The sequence below is a fragment of the Balaenoptera acutorostrata genome, chromosome 2 (genome assembly GCF_949987535.1).
Source record: "Balaenoptera acutorostrata chromosome 2, mBalAcu1.1, whole genome shotgun sequence".
In the NCBI taxonomy this organism is placed as follows: Eukaryota; Metazoa; Chordata; class Mammalia; order Artiodactyla; family Balaenopteridae; genus Balaenoptera; species Balaenoptera acutorostrata.
This window is the reverse complement of record NC_080065.1, coordinates 158,519,378-158,538,944: the sequence shown is the minus strand read 5'-3', so window position 1 is coordinate 158,538,944 and position 19,567 is coordinate 158,519,378. Positions and strand designations below refer to the sequence as shown.

The window sequence follows — 19,567 nt, the reverse complement described above, 5'->3', positions numbered from 1 at the left end:
CTCATACTAAGCGAAGTAAGCCAGACAGAGAAAGACAAATATCATATGATATCGCTTATATGTGGAATCTAAAAAAAAAAAAAAAAAAAAATGATGCAAATGAACTTATATACAAAACAGAAATAGACCCACAGACATAGAAAACAAACATGGTTACCAAAGGGGAAAGGGAACAGGGAGGGATAAACTAGGAGCTTGGAATTAACATATACACACTACTATATATATAAAATAGATAACCAACAAGGACCTACTGTAATAGCACAGGGGACTATACTCAATATTTTGTAATAACCTATAAAGGAAAGGAATCTGAAAAAAAAAAAGATACATATGTATGTAAAACTAATTCACTTTGCTGTACACCTAAAACTAACACAACATTGTAAATCAACGATACTTCAATTAAAAACAACAAGAAGCACAAAAGGAATACCTCTCCTTGAGAATCGAATTGTGGGGTGTTCCCTGGTGGCCTAGTGGTTGGGATTCTGGGCTTTCATTGCCGTGGCCCGGGTTCAATCCCTGGTCGGGGAACTGAGATCCCACAAGCCACACGATGTGGCCAAAAAAAGAAAAAAAAAAATGAATCTAATAGTGAGTGTACAACCTTAAAGCTGTGTAACCCCACCAGGCACTATGTGAGCAAAGTCAAGGGGGGATCCAGACAGTCAGGGCACTCGGAATAGGTTGAAAGGCACAGCTTCTGGAGGCTGGCTACTCAGAGGAGGGTTCCAGAAAGTGAGGTCTGGGCCAAGCCAGAGGGGGTATACCAGTTAGGGTTTGCAGAGAAACAAACCCTAACATACAGGAATACATACATACATATCTATAGGCATGTATATGTATATACGTGTGTATATGTATATTTACACACATACACACACACACACACACACACACACACACACACACACACAGAATGATTTCTTGTAAGGAACCGGCTCACGTGATCATGGGGGCTGACAAGTCTGAATTTCTAGGACAGACCGTAGCCTGAAAACGCAGGAGGAGTTGATACCGCAGTGTGCAGGCAGAATTCCTTCTCGGGGACACCTCAGTTGACTGGATGGGGCCCATGCACATCATCTAGGGCAATCTTCTTTACTTAAGGTAAAAGGACTGTAGATGCTAACCCCATTCACAAAATACCTTCGCAGCAACACTTAGCTTTGTGTTTGATTAACCAGCTGGGACTCGGACTGAGCCAAGCTGACACATGAAACTAACCTCCCAGGATGTCTCCGGAGAGGGAGCAAGAAGGGAACTGCTGCTTAGGATTCAGTTCGGGGACTCTGAACTCTGTGCTGAGAGGTTTGGGGCCCGTGTCCCGGCCCCTGGAGTCGTTAAAGGTTTCCCATGATACAGGCAGCACTGCAATCTGGAGGGAGCCTGAGGATAGACCAGGAAGAACAGACCACTGAGAAATCTGCACGAGTCCACCCAAGGGAAGGACCAGATCCCAGGCTGGTGAGGGGAGAGGAGCTGAGGGGAAGGAAGAACAGCTGCAAGAGGCAGGCTGCCCAGAGGGATGGGAGGGGCGGACACAGGGCTGGGGGACTGAGCCGGAAAGGACTTCCCTGTCCCCGTGGTTAGCAGAGGGAATCAAGAGGAGCAGCCAGCTTGGAGGGCAGGCTGGGGAGCTTGGGTCTCGATGTCTCGAGGGTATGCGCCCTGAGACCAGCGGGGACGCACAGCCACACGCAGAGCAGAAGTCAAGGTCACTATAGGGAGAAACCAGCGGTTTCTGATGCTGTGGTAACTGATGACGTCTCCAAGGGAGAGACCTAAAGGAGAACAGGTCGGAGACTTGAGCCTTAGTGGGTGGCTCCAAAGAGCCCAGAAACCAAGGGGACGGAACCAGAATGTCAGACAGGCCATCAACAGATGCCAGCCAGGCCACAGAGGGAGTGGAGAGCTGCAGTGAGGACCAGGGTGTAAGGAAAGGCCTTCAAAATGGCAGAAGCAACACAGTGACCGAGCGGCTAGGAGTGACCCTGGGAAGCAACACGGGCTGCCCTCAGGGCTTCTCCCACGTGCAAGGGAACCTGAGAGAAGAGTTTATGGCCAAGGGCACGGGCCATGTGGTCGAGGAGGGGTCTGAGGCAGAGAGGAGAATTTCTCCCTGGAGTCAGCCCTTCTGGAGCCCTGAGGGGGCAAGCAGAGGACCCCCAGGAGACGATGGGTGGATCTGCACTAGACTTCAGTGGAAGCCTACTTAACACCTGGACACCTAGTAGGATGGAGGTGGGGCAGGGCTACTGAAAGCGGAGGAACAGGAACAGGGATGAAGACAGCAGTAAACTGGGAGAACCGTGAGGCAGGTGATCATGGGGGGAGGGCAGGAAGACTGGGGGGAACAGAGCCTTGTTACTTGACAGAATTAAGGAGGGTGGGGTAACAGACGCAAATTGGATGATACACACACAGCGGGATACAGGATACCCAGGCTCAAGGATGGAAGGTTAGTGTGGCAGCAGTATCAGGAGGTGGGCACCAACCAACACTGCTTCAGACACCTGCCTAGTACAAAAGGGGTGGTGGAAAAAGAGGTACACCTGTACCTTGAAAAAATAAAAGACTACTTTAAAAAAGGGGGTGGTGGAGGCGGGAGCCCCAGATGATGTCAGTAGCTCACACTTCTGCATGGTGCTTAATGCCCACCGGACACAACTCTAGGACCTCTATATACTAATGTATGTCAAGCTTCTTAATCATCACAACCCTGAGAGATGTGGTACAATAATTATCACTATTTTACAGAGAAATAGAGGAATAGAGAGGTTAAGAACTTGCCCAAGGTCACACAGCTAGCAAGTGGCAGAACTGGCATTCAAACTAGACAGTCAACTTAGATGTGAGAGGTTAAATGACTTGTCTGAAATAAAGCAAAAAGATAAATTCAGAACTCAAACACAGGCATATACATATGGTGGCTGGTTTACCCATCCAGAAGCACACCAGCCTGGGTCACCCTCTGAGTAAACTGATCTAGAGGCACAAGAAGAATACTCGCCAGGAGCTTGCAAGGGCCCCTCCAGTCCTCTGGTGCCTCTGGCCAGGCACACTGGTTCCCAACATCCTTGCAAAGACTTGTCCTAAGCTACAATGATATTTGCGCAGGAGCCGGAGGTCTGGGGTCCAGAAGGCAGGGGCTGCGGCTTCAGGCATCAGCAGCCTGGACAATGCTGGATGGGCCCTGAAAAGCTAGGAGGTCACCTGCCAGGAAAGTCCCTCACCGGACTCATGGTCAGATTCCGGAGTTGCCGGGTATGCTGGAAGTAGCTCAGCCAAGGGGCTCTGAAGAGATGCTTCACACCAAGGTCCCTGCCAGCTCTAGGAGCCTCTGTGTCTACAGTGAGCCAGAACACAGCAGATTTGGAATCTGGAGGTTTATTGATGATCTGCTGTGTCATTTGACCTCTTAAGCTGCTGAAATCCAAACTGGTAATTAAGCCAAGTCCAAACATCCAAGACAGAGAGAATGAGGGAGAGAATCTTTACCCTAAAAATAACCCTATTGTTTTTACATTTGTACCTTGCCTTTTACTGTAAAATCTTTCATCCTGCAGAAGGGTTACCCATTGCAAGATAAGAACCAAAATGTTGCTTTTGTGCTTGTCCACGCAGCCAGCAGCTCAAGGCTCAAGAGACAAATATGCACTGTGCTGTCTTCTTGTTCTCAGCCAAAACCGCTTTCCTGGGGCAAAGTATTATGGTCAACCCTCTGCACCTCTCAGCCCCCTCCCCTCCATTTTCCAGCCCCTCATCCTGCTCTCTCTGCCTCCAAGCCAACTGCCCAGCCTTTGTTCTACAGGCCCAGTTCCCCTTCCCATGCCATGAGGCCTACCCCTCCTCCTCAGCCCCCTCTTCCTCCTCATCCCCCTCTTCCTTCTCCTCTCCCTCCTCCATCTCCTCCCTCTCTTCCTCCCCTCCTCCTCCCCTCCCCCATCTCCTCCCTCTCCTCCTCCCCCTTCCCCTCTCTTCCTCCTCCTCCACCTCCTCCACTTCCTCCACCATAGCTGTTCTCAGGGCTAGCAGCTGACAGGGAAAGGAGAAGAGTGAGTTCTATTCTGGCAGGAGGAAGGAGCCTGGACCAGGGCAGGAGGGAAGCAGCAGGGAGCCCCCAAAGATGAGAGAAAAGCACCAGAGCCTTCCTTGGGCCCTCTTGCTGGTAACCCAAGCTGCCTCTTCGGTGAGGCCCACAGCAAGTGGCAGCCCCTGGCTGCCATGCCCACACATCACAGAATGGCAGGTTGTCCAAGATCCAGAAGTGTGTCCAGGGCCAGCTGGCATTTTTCTGAACGCATCCTCACCCATCATATAAATCAGAATTCCCCAAAGTGTGATGTGTGTGTTACTGGACCTCTCAAGATGATGCACAGGGCAATGGACACATGCTTTCTATTTAAGAGATGTGGGCTTCCCTGGTGGCGCAGTGGTTGAGAATCTGCCTGCTAATGCAGGGGACACGGGTTCGAGCCCTGGTCTGGGAAGATCCCACATGCCACGGAGCAGCTGGGCCCGTGAGCCACAATTGCTGAGCCTGCGCGTCTGGAGCCTGTGCCCCGCGACGGGAGGGGCCGCGATAGAGAAAGGCCCGCGCACCGCGATGAAGAGCGGTCCCCGCACCGCGATGAAGAGTGGCCCCCGCTTGCCGCAACTGGAGAAAGCCCTCGCACGAACCGAAGACCCAACACAGCCAAAAATAAATAAATAAATAAATAAATAAATAAATAAGAAAATCCTTAAAAAAAAAAAAAAAAAAGAGATGTGTATCTATTTTTACAATCACCTCCTGTTTACAGGAAGGTTAAAAGTCGTTTTCATGCACGGTCATGGAAGAAAGTTTCCTGTTAAAATAAATTTTCTAAGTGAAAAATGTGCGCCACTTTAAAGAAAAGCAGAAAGTAATTAGTAATTGCATGGGTAGAATGCAAATATGGCAAAAGCCGCAAAGGCGATAAGTAAATGACTGATGATTGGTGATTCTGACATCTACTGCATAGATATGGACCCATCCCATAGACCCACTTTGGTCCTTGGTTAATTGAGAATAGGTCAGACTCACAAACCATTTTCTTTCCTTTTTTTTTCTTTTAATATTTATTTATTTATTATTTATTTTTGGCTGCGTCGAGTCTTTGTTGCGGCACGTGGGCTCAGTAGTTGTGGCGCACGGGCTCAGTAGTTGTGGCGTGTGGGCTCAGTAGTTGTGGCACGTGGGCTCAGTAGTTGTGGCGTGTGGGCTTAGTTGCCCCATGGCATGTGGGATCTTAGTTCCCCAACCAGGGATGGAACCCGCGTCCCCTGCATTGGAAGGCGGATTCTTAACCACTGGACCACCAGGGAAGTCCCCTCACAAACCATTTTCAATTCAGTGGACAAATATTTGCCAAGAGCCTTTGCTGTGTCCAGGACCGTACGAGTCACACAGAAAAGGGAACCTCCCACAGCCACCCCTGACTTCGGGTAGCTTTCAGTTAATTCGTTGGAAAGAACAGGTCTACACTCGAGGAAACAGCTAGAGAATGGAACAGAAGTGTGTAAGAGAGGGAAGCAGACTTGAGCAGTGGAGGGGAACAAGAAAAGGGAGCCCAGGATTCACTGGGGTGACTCCAAGGTGAGGCTCAGGATGGGTCATGGAGATCTCAATCAGTTCTGAGGAGCCTGGAATGTTCCTTCCGCTCCAACCTCATCACCTGGATCCCAAGAGTCGCTCCAGACCCTGGTGACCTTGCGGCAGTGAAAGTCTTCACCAGAGGACCTCACTTTTAAAGGTGTGAGGAAAGGGCAGACCAGGAAGCGTCCACCAGCAAGTCACGTCCTGGGCGTCTCTATAATCCTGACAACCACCTCCAGAGTCCACACAGCAAGGCTCTTCTGCGGTGGCACCGAGGACCTCGGCACCCTCTAGCCAGGCTCCGCCTACTCCCTGCTTTCCTGTGTGGTTCTCTTGGCTCTCAAACTCCTGATGCTGCCTTCTCTGTGGTGCCTGGGGAGGACCATCTCCCTTCCCAGTCTGAAGCTGACCTAGGAACCCAGAGAGCTGGGTGTAGCTGAGTGGGAACAGAGGCAGACTCACAACTGCTGCGTTTCCCTCCAACTCTTGAGAGTTGACACCTCTGGGTACCTCTTGGTGCCCTGATGACAGTGAGGCTCACCTTAGGGAACTGCTCCCCCAGCCATATCCACAGAGTCCCAGGGTGGGTACCCGTCCATGAGATCACATCCCACGGCCCTACCCCCGTGACCACGAAGCATCAGAGCAGAGATCTGAGCCAATCAGATTCTCCCCCTGGAATCAGGAACTTTCTGGAATTTGGAATTACAACAGAGAGATTCCAGCTCACTCTGGGCTGATCTCTGGATGGCAGAGATGCAAAACTCTACAGTTAGGTGAGGCCGTCTTTGGCCACGTGGCCCAGAAATGCAGAGAAAGTGGATCCGCAGAGAGAAGCAGAGATGTAAGGCAAAAAGAGATAAGCCCTAACAAGCCATGCTCTCCCTCAGCCTTTGGCCAAGTGTTTTTGCTGCCACAGTGCCCTCCTCTCCCTCCCTCTCTAAGATAACTGCACAGGACTCAAGGGTTCCATAATGCTTAACAGTGAAATTCATTGATACGGACGGAATGTTTGTATCTCCCAAAATTCATATGTGGAAACCCTAACCCCTGGTGGAAAGGTTATTTGGAGGTGAGACCTTTGAGAGATAATTAGGATAGATGAGGTCATGAGGGTGAAGCATCCCATGATGGGATTAACGCCCTTATAAGAAAAGACCATAGAGCTTACCCTCTTTCTTTCTCTCACCCCACCATGTGAAAACACAGCAAGAAGATGACCATCTACAAGCCAGGAAGAGAGCCCTCAGCAGATCCCAGCCAGGCTGGTACCCTGATCTCAGACTTCCCAGCCTCCAGATCTGTAAGAGAATAAATATCTGTTGTTTAAGCCACCCAGTCTACGGTATTTTGTTTACAGCAGGCCTTTGCCCTGGCCGTTGGCCTTAAATTTCTCATCTACTGCCACTTTCCCCATCACTCACTAGACCTCGGCCGCACTAACCACCGTTCAGTTCTTCGAACAAGTCAACCTTAGTTCCAACCTCAGGGCCTTGGTTCTTACTCTGCATCTGGCTGGGAGTAGCCTCCCTCTGTCTTCATACGGTGGGCTTTTTCATGTCATTCAGATTTTTATAGAAATAATCCTTATTCAGAGAAGCCTTCTCAGACCACCCTCATTGACAATAGGCCCTTAGACACTCTATTTTCTCATTACTTCATGTGCAGCATGAGACCAGCTACCTTGCCCATCTTATTCACCACTATATCCCACAAAGCCCAGCCCAGCACCCAGCACAGCAAAGGTGTTCATCGGATATTTGTTGAATAAATGACTGAGACACAAAGAGTCTGGCCTCCACGAGTCCAGACAGAGAGCCAAGCTGTGGGTGGAAAAGGGGAAAGGGTGACACTGGCAGAGGGCACCACCGTTAGCTTGGTCTGCGTTCAAAAGTCTCCCAGTCAGCAAACCAGCTCACGCAAGCCTTCCTAAGGAAACACAGTGCAGAACTCGGGAAATGGAGCCCAGGGCTGGTCAAAAGACAGTCATACTCTAAAATATGCACGACCAGATTTTGTGTACCACGTGTTTTATCTTTGACCGTACTTATGGAAAGATTATTCAAGAACATCGTGAACACACAAAAATAAATCTTTAAAAATATCATTTGGATGACACACACATACAAATGAAAGATTTTTCTCTTTTTACTATAGCATTCCATTAAGGCATTTTGAAAAAGCAAATGTGCTAAGTAACGGCACACCATAACCTGCAAATAAAAATGGACCCAGTTGCTACCCACACAGCTGACCCCAGATGAAACCTACCCCAATCTCACCATCAATCAAGGTAGAAGGAGGGGGGCAGCTCGCCAACTCTGTTTCCTGTCCTCTGAGGACCTGACAGTGTCCAAAGCAACAGAAGGTCACGGCTCTTACTCACACTTGGATGTGGGTCAGAAAGTGGCCACAGCCACCACTGCCTGCTTTGATTACTGGGGAAAACAATGGCTATTCAGTGAGTGCCAGGTGCCAAAAGCAAGGCATTTGACACGCTATCTCACGTAATCCTACAACAACCCTATGAAGCACACAGTGTTATCCTTGAACTTATGTTGAGCAGGCTGAGGCTGCTCAACATAAATTCAAGCCTCAACAGAGAGGCTAAGTAACCTGGCTGAGATCACACAGCTAATCGGCATCAAGGCTGAGAATTTGAAGGCCACAGTGCCTAGATCCCTACCTACCCAAGAGCTGTCCCTCACCTCCACACTCCATAGATTAGCTCTCCTTACTCTTCTTCATCCCCACCATCAGTAACTGACGTCAAGGGACCAACACCTTCCTCTTTTCTGTCCCTCCTAAACACCCAGCACGTGCCAGCCTGTAGTGAACTTCACGAGGTTGATGATGATGGACCCAGGCTTCTTGCAGAGCATCCCCTTCTGGTCCGCCTCTCTCTCCCTCTGCCTTATCCCCCGAGGGCTCTTTTCTCATCAATCATCAGCCCTCTTGCTTTAGTTTTGTATGCCTAATTTATCTTGTTACCCACTTCTTTTTGTTTGTTACCTAGCCAAAAATCAAGAAGAGTGGGCTTCCCTGGTGGCGCAGTGGTTGAGAGTCTGCCTGCCAATGCAGGGGACACGGGTTCGAGCCCTGGTCTGGGAAGATACCACATGCCGTGGAGCAACTAGGCCCGTGAGCCACAACTACTGAAGCCTGTGCACCTAGAGCCCACAACAAGAGAAGCCACAGCAATGAGAAGCCTGCACACCGCAACGATGAGTAGCCCGCGTTCACTGCAACTAGAGAAAGCCTGTGTGCAGCAACGAAGACCCAACGCAGCCAAAAATAAATAAATAAATTTTTTTTTAAAAAAAGATATGGGCTTCCCTGGTGGCGTAGTGGTTGAGAATCTGCCTGCCAATGCAGGCGACACGGGTTCGAGCCCTGGTCTGGGAAGATACCACATGCCGCGGAGCAACTAGGCCCGTGAGCCACAACTACTGAGCCTGCGCGTCTGGAGTTTGTGCTCCGCAACAAGAGAGGTCACGACAGTGAGAGGCCCGCGCACAGCAATGAAGAGTGGTCCCCGCTCGCAGCAACTAGAGAAAGCCCTCGCACAGAAACAAAGACCCAACACAGCCATAAATAAATAAATAAATAAATAAATAGAAGCTTTCATTTAAAAAGAAAAAAAAAGATAAAAAACTTAAAAAAAAAAAACAAGAAGAGTCTAAAAAACATTCTTTGGCTTCCTTTTAGATTGTAATCTTACCTTAGTTCTTGTGCATTTCTTTCTTCTGAGGACTTTCTTTTACTTTTCTCTCTTTTACTTCTTCCTACTTCTTCTGCCTCTCTCAAGGTTTTAAGGTCTTAAGGAGAAATATATATATATATATATATATATATATATATATATATATATATACACACATACATGGGCACTGGATTCCTCTGTCCATCAGGCTAAGTTCACCTTGTTCATCATCAGAATGAAAGTGTTTTGCAACATGATCTATAATACTTATTATTCACTGGTGGGGATGGCGAAGTGGGTTCTGATTTCAGAACAATAATAAAATACAAAGATCTGGCAATCTGAATACCCAAGTTCAAATCTGGACTTGACCCTTCCAGCTGTATGTGCCTTGGACAAGAATCTCTGAGCTTGAGGTTTTCATCTGTAAAACGGGAATAATAATTCTACTCCCTCCCAAGGCTGTAGAGAGGTTTAAAAAAGCCGTGTATATGAAAGCACTTTCAACCTAGAAATAATTTCAGCATAAAGCAGTATGGAATCCGGGCCTTGGCTGAACTACGAAATGCCACAAGAAAGGGGAGGATGCTGTTGAATTGTGCATTGGATATCGCACCTGGGTGGCCCACTAACTCTTTACATCCACGACCTTTCCCCCAAACTGGGTTTCCTCTCTGGAAGTCCCAGTTCTGCTCATGGAACCAGGAGGCATTTCATCATTCAATAACCACACACACACACTTAATCCGCTGTGAGTCAGGGGCTGCAGTGGGTGCTAGGGATTGGACATTGAACTTGCCGAACAATATCCTCTCCTTCAGGGCCCTTATAATCCATTTTGGATGGGAGAAACAGTAAGACCACAAACAATGAAAATAAATAAATAAACAAGATAATAACTGATCAAGGCCCCTGATTTGCAGGAACAGCCTGCATGAAGGCCCGAAGGCAGGAAAGAGGTTGGCTTATTTGTAGTATAGAAAAAAGGTGCTGGAAGGGAATGAGTGATTCCCTGAGGAAGTGGAATCCCCTGAGGTCTGCAAAATCAGCAGGGCCAGATCTTACAGGGCCTTCCGGTCCGTGGTCAGGAGTGTGGACTGGATTCTAAGGAGGCCTCTGGAGTCAAGCGATGGAGTGATAGGATTGGGTTTAGGGTTTATTTTTGTTGGTTGCGTGGTTTGGTTTTTTTTTTTTTTTTTATCAGTCTGGCCACAGTGCAGAGAATTAGGATTGGAGAGAGTGTTGGTGAGCGAAAGTGGAAGCAAGAGAGCAGATAGTCAGCTCCACAGTAGGACGAGACAGAGATGACTGAGGCTTGGATGGTGGAAATGGAGAGAAGCGAACAGAATCGACAGGTATTCTGGAGTCAGAAACAACACAAATTGGTGATGAGTTACATACAGAGGTGTGAAGGGAAGGAGAAAATGGCTCATTTTCATATCAAAGAGGACTCCTGGTTTTTCTTTGCTAGAGCAACCAGAAAAGTAGTGATAGCACTGATTGAGATGGGGGTGGGAGATGGAAGAGAAGTGGAGGAGCACGGGGCAGGTGAAGGGGGAATTGGTAAAAGAGAGGCTTAGGGACTTCCCTGGCGGTCCAATGGTTAAGAGTCTGTGCTTCTAATGCAGGGGGCATGGGTTCGATCCCTGGTTCGGTATCCCTGGTTGGAGAACATGTAAGATCTCATATGCCACACGATGCGGTCAAAAAAAGAGAGAAAGGCTTAAACTTCCATCATTTTCCCCACCTACCCCTCAAGTGCAAAAGTTGGTTATCTTGCCAGTTTGTCCCCCACAAGCTTCTAAAAATCGCCTCTCCCTTCGCAGCTCCGATTTGCCACGTGACTTCTCAATGTGTTTCGCCCCTGGAGGTCTCCACCTCCAAACCATCTCTGCACCCTCACTAGCCCCACATCCTCAGGACTTTCTGGAATGGGGAGTAACGCACTTACCTTTACTGTTTAAGACTTCTGCATTGGGTTTTCTGTTACTTGCAGATGAAGACAGACACACCAGGCCCTCGGGATCAAATCCCAGCCAACGTTCAGCCAAGAGTCCTCTCCTCCAAAACACCATCCTTCCCTGCCACACCAGACCACCCAGCTCTCCATCCTGCCTGCTCTCGCTCACTCCTCTGATCCTCTGTGTATGTTGGTCCAGCTGCCTGGGATGCTTTTTCTCCCTGTTTCCACCTTCTAAATGCCTCCTAACCATTCTCTTAGCCATTCTTCAGTTCCTGTTTTTTAAGTGAACGTAAAAACTAAAAATTTTTCATCTTTGACACCTTTCATGAGATGTCAACCATTGAGGGGTCAGTGGTTGAGGGCAACCATTCTCTTAGTTCCCAGAGTACCCTGCCCTCATCTGCATCATAATGCCAACCACACAGTGTTGTAAAAATTATTATTTCCTCCTCTCTAAATTTGTACTGCTGTAAGGGCAGTGCCTGGGTTTATCCCTTCCTTGCCGTCCAGTATGCAACACGGGATCTAACACACAGACACACACAAGAGTTGACTGAATGACTGAATGTTAGAGTGGGTTAGTGCTACAGACTGAACGTTTGTGTCCTCCCAAAATTCATATGTTGAAAGCCTAACCCCCAATGTGATGGTATTTGGAGGTGGGGTCTTTGGGAAGTAAGTAGGGTTAGATAGGTTATGAGGTTATGACCCTCATGATAGGATTAATATCCTTATAAAAAGAGGAGATATGAGATGGATCTCTCTCTCTCTCTCTCTCTCTCTCAATATCTCTCTCTCCCCCTCTCTCCCTCTCTTTATGCATAATTCAAGGAAGCAGGCCTCCACTAAGAACCCAAACATGCTGGCAACCTGATCTCAGGCTTCCAGCCTCCAGAACTATGAAAAAGATGTATTTGTGGGAATTCCCCGGTGGTCCAGTGGTTAGGCCTCTGCACTTTCACTGCCGAGGACATGGGTTCAATCCCTGGTCAGGGAACTAAGACCTCGCAAGCCACGCAGTGCAGCCAAGAAAAGCAGAAAGAAAGAAATATTTGTTATTTAAGCCACCCAGTCGATGCTACTCTGTGATAGCAGCCCCAGCAGACTAAGACAAGTAAATTCTAAAGTCTTCAAACAAAGTAAAAATCTTGAATGGTCAAAATTAATCTTAAAAATCCTGCCTACCACACACTAAAATACAGTATCCATGTTTTTATTATACATAATTCTTATCCCCACTGAATTTTGAGAAGTACTGAGTTCCACTAAAGGGGAGAATAAACAGAGAGGTTATATGACAACGTCTCTCATTCAAAGCACCCCACTGTAAAACAGTCATCAATCCTTAACAGGGAGTTTTAAGGAAGATGGGGTGGGGGAACGGCTTCTTCACTGGCTCCTGGTTCCTCCTCCTTCTTCACTGGCTCCTTCTTCACTGGCTCCTGCTTGCCTGAAGGAGTTTACTTGACTTTTGTTTTAATATTCTCACCTGTAACCTCAGCCCCCAGTACAGCAGGAAAAAGTTGTCATCATCATCTGGTCCAATGAAGCCTTTTTATTTTTCTGAGTAATTTACAGAAATAATAATAAAGGGACAGTTTTTAAATTCTTATTACAAAATTGAATAATTTAAACCTAGCAGGGACTTCCCTGGTGGTCTAGTGGTTAAGACGCCACGCTCCCAATGCAGGGGGCCCGGGTTCGATCCCTGGTCAGGGACCTAGATCCCGCACGCCACAACAAAGATCCCGCACACAGCAAAGACGATCCTGCGTGCTGCAACTAAGACCAGGCGCAGCCAAAATAAATAAATAGTTCAAAAATAAATAAATAAAATAAACATAGCAAATTTTCATTCCCTATTTTCCCGACTTTGAAGGTATATAAACTCAAAATGAGCAACATTCTCTACATGCAACTAACTATTCATCAGCTGTCAAACATGAACTGGGGGCAGATCCACCTCACAAATACTAATTCCAGATCTCAAGTAAATCTCTAATAAGTTCTAATTTATTGTTATTTCTGGTTCTTCTTGCACTTGCATCATAAAACTAGTACTTTTCAAACCTTTGATGGGTTGTAATTTTCCTAAAGAGAAGAGGGTCATCTTCTTTTCTCCATAATTGCAAAGCATTTTCATGCTCACATTTATAAACACTAGTAAGAATATTCTTTGGATCACCTTTGTAAACACACCTGACTTCATCATTTGTCCCTTTCAAACTGTATCAAGGAAATTTTGCTGAACGAACACCACAAAAGGTACAAGAAGATTGGCCTCCCCTTCTTTGAGCAAAACAGGATAGTCCAGGTTCTTGTTGCAAAATATTGGGTGATGAAATCATTCCTGTTGAATGACTAACTGGATGAGAATACCATATTTTTTGTCCTCAAAAATATATTGTTTATTGATCGATTCTGGTGTGAGAAAATTGATCCAGAATGTTGTATGGTAAAACTCAGAGTCTGAGACTTTGCTTACAGGGTGAATTTTACTGTTATCATCAGAGTCAACATCTCTGCTGTCTCTTCTGATTTGTCTAACTACTGTAAAACATTTTCCTTTGTCAATTTTCTTCTCTTTACCATTTTGTGCAGGCAATGAAAAATTCTGTATTCTCCATGGCATGCAATGAAAGTGATAATAATAAAACTACAAAGATGATGAACTTGGGGCTTCCCGGTGGCGCAGTGGTTAAGAATCTGCCTGCCAATGCAGGGGACACGGGTTCGAGCCCTGGTCTGGGAAGATCCCACATGCCGCGGAGCAACTAAGCCCGTGTGCCACAACTACTGAGCGCACGTGCCACAACTACTGAAGCCCATGCACCTAGAGCCTGTGCTCCACAACAAGAGAAGCCACCGCAGTGAGAAGCCCGTGCACCACAACGAAGAGTAGCCCCTGCTCACCGCAACTAGAGAAAGCCCGCGTGCAGCAACAAAGACCCAACACAGCCAAAAATAAAAATAAATTAAATTAATAAATTTATTTTTAAAAAAAGATGGTGTCTTCTATCCTCTTTTATACCTTCTTGAAAGATGATGTAATACTCTAAGAAATGTAATAAGAAAACTGAAGGGTGATGCAATCGTGATGATTTATTTCACTATTGCATCAACCTTCTGGATGGTGATTCCATCATTCTTCCATTTTCTTATTATTTTAGTATTTTTAGCATAATTGGCAATAATTGATGGGTAATGATGAAATAATTCCTAGGATGAGAAAATGGAAAACATTTCAAGATATAAGAAAAATCAGATCACTAAGATCCCGTGAAGTCTTAGATTTATAAATGGCTCCAATGGTCCCATATGGTACATTCAAGATAGAATGAGTTTTATTCTGTTCTTGTTAAAAAGTAAATGTTCTCTTTGATCTTTGAAAAATTTCCTTTCAAAAGAACCAAAGTCATGATATATCAAACTTTACAAATAGTTAGAACTGCTCAGAAAAAAGAAAACTCAAAAACTAAAATTGGGTCCCCTAGACCCGGATGGTATACTGATGGTTAAATCACATTAATAGATTTGGTCGTTTCGTGAAAATTTTCAAAATCTGACTCCCTGGTAAACTGCCCCACAAAAAGACCCTTCCTTTACCCATAGTTCTCGGACCAAACCCAGTCAGAGAGAAAGCTCCATAGTATTCCAAGACCATGAATGCTCACCTCTGGGCTCCACCAGCACTCCCCATGGAGATCAGACTGCTCCTGGCCTGGGACGTTTTCTCCTAGAGTCTGTCTCCACACACAGTGAGGAAGCAAAAATCATGACCCGAGGAAAACAGAGATGGCTTCTGGAATACTCTGCAGGCTTCAGAGCAAGGCACTAACAAAACTCAGACCACAATCAGACACCGAAGTTTACTGCTTTACATTCTTTCCAGTAAATGGATTTATTGTGAGGAGACAGTGGCCCTATTCTCTTGGGGTTTTTTAAAATTCTTTTTCATCTTTTGTGTTTCCAGTCAGTCCATGACTATGGTTTGACTGTTAATCTACAACATAGAGAAAATGTCCAATTCACAAAAGTGGTGTATTCCAAACTTTTGGAAGTTGGTTGTTTTGGGAACTCAGAATATTTTCTCCTTAAATAAACAATATTATAAATGATGGTGAGGTTTCCAGACCAGCCCCACAAAAGCTCTCTTCACTCATAATGTTGTTGAGGCCCTGGACTTTTACGGTGAAAATTCGTAGAGAGCAATTTTGTTGTAGTACCAATAAACGAACTCAAATATGGAAGATATCGTCTCCTTTCTCCTGAATTCTATTTAATGGAACAACTGGTTCAATGAAAGGACATAAAGGGAAAGACAGAGACTTTTTAGGGAGAGACCTCTACCTATAAGAATTTTGAAGCCTTATAGCAGTATTCTATTGTTATTTTGTCTGTCCAGTTTCACTTGGATACCTTTTTTTTCATTTTCCCTCATAGAAGCATGACACAAAGGAGCCATGATGAGGGTAGATTTGGGGCTCATAGCAAAGGATGGGGGAGGAAAAGCAAAAAGTTTGAAAGAGATTTTCTTGATGGGGCGATTAAAGCACGTCGTTGCACGGGGGAGATTGCCTAAATCGGTATTAACTGATTTGCTAAGGAAATTGAGGAGAAGGTGGGAGACCCAGTATTAGTGCCCTAGGCCCTTGAGCCAGGAAGAGAGAGAGGAGAGCCCACTATTTGACCAGACAGTTCCCTCTCTAACCATAAGGTGGTGCCATCAGCCCAGACAGTCGGCCCCGAGGGGGCGTGGCTTGCAGGAGGAAGAGCTCTCCACGAGGAAGCCACGTTTTCCACTCTGGCTTTGGAACTCAGAAAGCCTGGACCAGACACCAAGTATCAACCTATGCGATATTGCCTCATCATCCAACAACTTCCCATCCTCCAAGGCCCCACCTGCTCATACCTTCCCATCCTCCAAGAACACCTTTCTAGGCATAGCAACCCACATCAAGATTCCAACTAATTACTTCCCATTCCTCTCATCCATATCCTCCTTCACAGTGTCAGCACTGGGCCCCTGACCTTTTCCTAACTCCCAAAGGGAATCTAGTCTAAGAGCGTCCTGGAGTTTCATCCTTAAATGCCATCAGGACGTGAAAACAAGATCTCTGGTGAGCACAGATTTGTCACAAAGGCCCCACAACAAGGCCCCAGATGCCCTTGCCAGCTTTATCTTCCACTTGAATACCAAACTGGGCAACCCCTATTCCCGATACAAAACGCACCACATCTCCTCCGTTCATTTACCCCTGCTGGTCCTCCCTCCTGTGATACCCTCTGTTCCTTTTCTACTTGTTAGTATCCTCTCCCCTTTCAAAGTCTAACCCGGATTAACCTACTTACTGTTTGGATTTAACTGGTGGAGTTAGAGAGGAAAACTTGGGTTCCACGTATTAACCACAGAAGCCCCAGGATGTCACGAGGTGAGCCTGCCTCATCCTTTCCACTGCCAGTTGGGTCTTAAACTGAGAAGGAGGGTCTGTCCAGCCAAGACTCCCTGCTGAGCCTCAGGGCAATACCAGCTGGACCCTCCTTGCATCTCCCAAGTCTCAATTCCCACCTAGAGAGACACCAAAGCTGCAAGCACAATGCGTGGCCCAGTATCTATTCTCAATTCATGTTTCCTTTATAATCATAATAATAATAATTACTATCATTATTACTGCCCCTTCCCCACTCCCTACTGTCACCAGCCGCAGTCTGCCAAACCAGGCCTGAGTTACAGAGCTAGAAGAAGGAACGAGGGGAGATCACAACACAGTCACGGGCCTGAGCTCCCCTCCCCACTTCCACCCCAGGCCTGTGGCCTAGACTGGTAATCCCAGGAAACTGCCTCCTGATTCTGCAGAATTTTCTCAGCCCTGATGGGATGAACTGGGATGGGCATTCTTCTCTGGATGTTTGGCCCTGGTCAAGTGGCCTGAAGATCAAACTTTTAAGAACTGGTACCTGTAACTTGCAACACCTCAAATACAGCTAACTACTTTCCTTTTAGTTCTAAAGGGACAGGTGGCTCAGGTTGGAGACAAGAATGTCCCCTGTGAGACTGGAGCAAAAAGCCCCAAGATGAATTTTTCTATATACAGGTCCTCATGGTGGCAAAAGGCCATGCCCCAGCTCCGGGAGGCAGGAGCCCAGAGACCTCTATCTGCCTGGCCCCTGCTCCAGGTGGCCGAGAAGACTCAGAGAGTCTGCATCCAACAAAGGTCGGCTTGCTCCCACCCCCTGGACCTCTCCTATTTCCGTGGCTCAAAGAACCAAGAGACCGGATGCCCTGTTTAACGCCAATATTGCTCATGTTCTCACCTACAAAAAAGGCTCTCCAAGGAAAGAAAGCCTACCCAGGAAATTCAGAGGCTTATGGAGTTCGTGGGAGGCCAGACTGCTGCCGTTTCTTTGTTTTGTCTTTTCAGGATCTACAGGAGACGGTGTTTCATAAACTAATAAAGGAAGTTAACTACGCAAACAAAAGCAGGGTGGGAAATGCGAACCACCTATTTTAATGTACTTGTACGCCACCTCCTTCCCCCAAAGCTCTGAGGCTGCAAGAAGTAATTGTTACTGGAATCATGGGCATGAGTGGTCAGTTTCTTGCCACTGCTGCAGACTCGGACCTTCAAAGTGACCGTTTCCTTGGGCTCTGAAATCGGGTGGGGATGGTGGACAGCAGGTCCCAGGCGCTGCAACCCCGGGGAGAGCCCACCCGACCCCCCCCCCTCCTTTCATTCCTCCCACCTCAAGGCCACTGGATGCGCTGGACAGCCGCGGCCAGAGGAGCCCACCCTGCCCCCACCCCCCTTCCTAACGCCCTCGTGCATCCGGAACCCTGGGAAGAGAGCTTTGGAAGCCGAACGGCGGCCGGAGGATGACCCGGCCCCAGCGTCTCCGCACCCCCTCCCCCAACCGTGTCACATGGCTGCCCCAACGAGGCTCGCAGTGCGCCCCGCCGCGGAGACCCAGGGCCGCGTCGCCACGGGCAGTGGGTGATGAAACCTCCCCGGCGCATTACCGCAGAGGGCAGGGAGCAGAGCGGGGTCGGGGCCGGGGCCGGGGCGGGGGGTGGGAGCTGGTACCCGGGCTCACCTGTTCTCCTGGAGGAGGATGGAGACGGCGGGGGAGGGGCGAGGGAGCGTCAACCCGGGGTGAGTGGCGCGGCGCTCGCTTCCCCGCCCTCCCCCAGCCCTGCAAGCCCCCAGAGCAGCGCCGTCGGACTGACGGTGCCCGGAGCAGTTCCTGTCCCCAGCCCAGGCGCCGGGGAGACGTGAGCGTGCACACGTACACACACAGCGGGGGAAGAGACGCTCCGAGCGGCGCCCAACTTTCTCCCTGCTTCCGCAGGCCAGGGGAGAAAGCGGTCGGGGGCAATCCAGCCCCGGCCGTGCTTGGGGAGGGAGCTCGAACAAGGAAAAGAGACGGAGAGAATTTCCTCGGGTTTTGTTTTTAGGGTTTGGGGAGAATTTTTTGACCTTTTCCATCCGATGAATGAAGAGTAAAGGGAACCAGAATGGGGTGGCGAGTCGCGCTTTGGGAAAATGGAAGAGTATGTTTGGAGACGCGTAAAGTTGCCTTTCAAGCTCCAGCCTCTGGGGCACGCAATGCTCCTCGGCGGGCTGACTCAGGGCTGCCTGGGCCTCCCAGCCCCCCACCTGGAAATGATGCAGGTCCAGTCAGTCACCTGGATCCCTGCAGCCCAGCCCGGAATCCGTCTGGACTGTGGGAGGGGCGAGCATCTGGCACTGGCACCAAGGCCCACCAAAGAGAGGCGAAAAGAGGAAGATGGGGCAGTCGCTCAGGCTAAGTCCTATATCTAGTGCTCTGCTCCTATCTCAAATAGTTTGCGGTTTTTTTTTTTTTAATGCAAAGCGTCACAACGCCAGGAATTCCCATATGTGCCCAGTTTGGCCCCAGCATCACTGTATCCAGGAAGCTTCTCCAATCCTCGGGGCTGGGAATCTCAAGTGAATTCCAACAGGCAGAAAGAGGAAACTTTCCCAGCCCGATGCGGGTGTGATGCGAGTCAGGAGCCCGGGCGGACGCTGTCCCAGCGCAAACTGTCCCCTCTCGCACTTCTTTAGCTGCAACCGGAGCTGGAATTCGCTTTTATTTTTTTAAGTCCGTTCGGCCATTGCCCTCGAGCACCCGCACACGCGCATGCATCTCCGGCCGCGCTCTCATACACTCACACACGCACGCAAACGCGTGGCCGCCGCCAGGTCTGCAACTTTGTCAGGCGCTCCCAGCGGCGCTCGGCTTCCTCCCGTAGTAGTTG

At 48.1% G+C, this 19,567-nt stretch overlaps 1 long non-coding RNA gene across 4 annotated transcripts in view; it reads right to left on the bottom strand.

Annotated features, from left to right (window-relative positions):
* Positions 1-19,567, bottom strand: part of LOC103007326 (uncharacterized) — a 167,045-nt gene that overhangs the window by 145,857 nt on the left and 1,621 nt on the right. For 3 of the 4 annotated variants that reach the window (XR_009007096.1, XR_009007098.1, XR_009007097.1), the window contains exon 1: positions 18,382-19,530. The exons of the other annotated variant lie outside the window; for it this stretch is intronic. This is a non-coding gene — a long non-coding RNA (uncharacterized LOC103007326). Of the gene's footprint in view, positions 1-18,381; positions 19,531-19,567 lie in introns of those variants that run through there. 4 annotated transcript variants of the gene reach the window in all.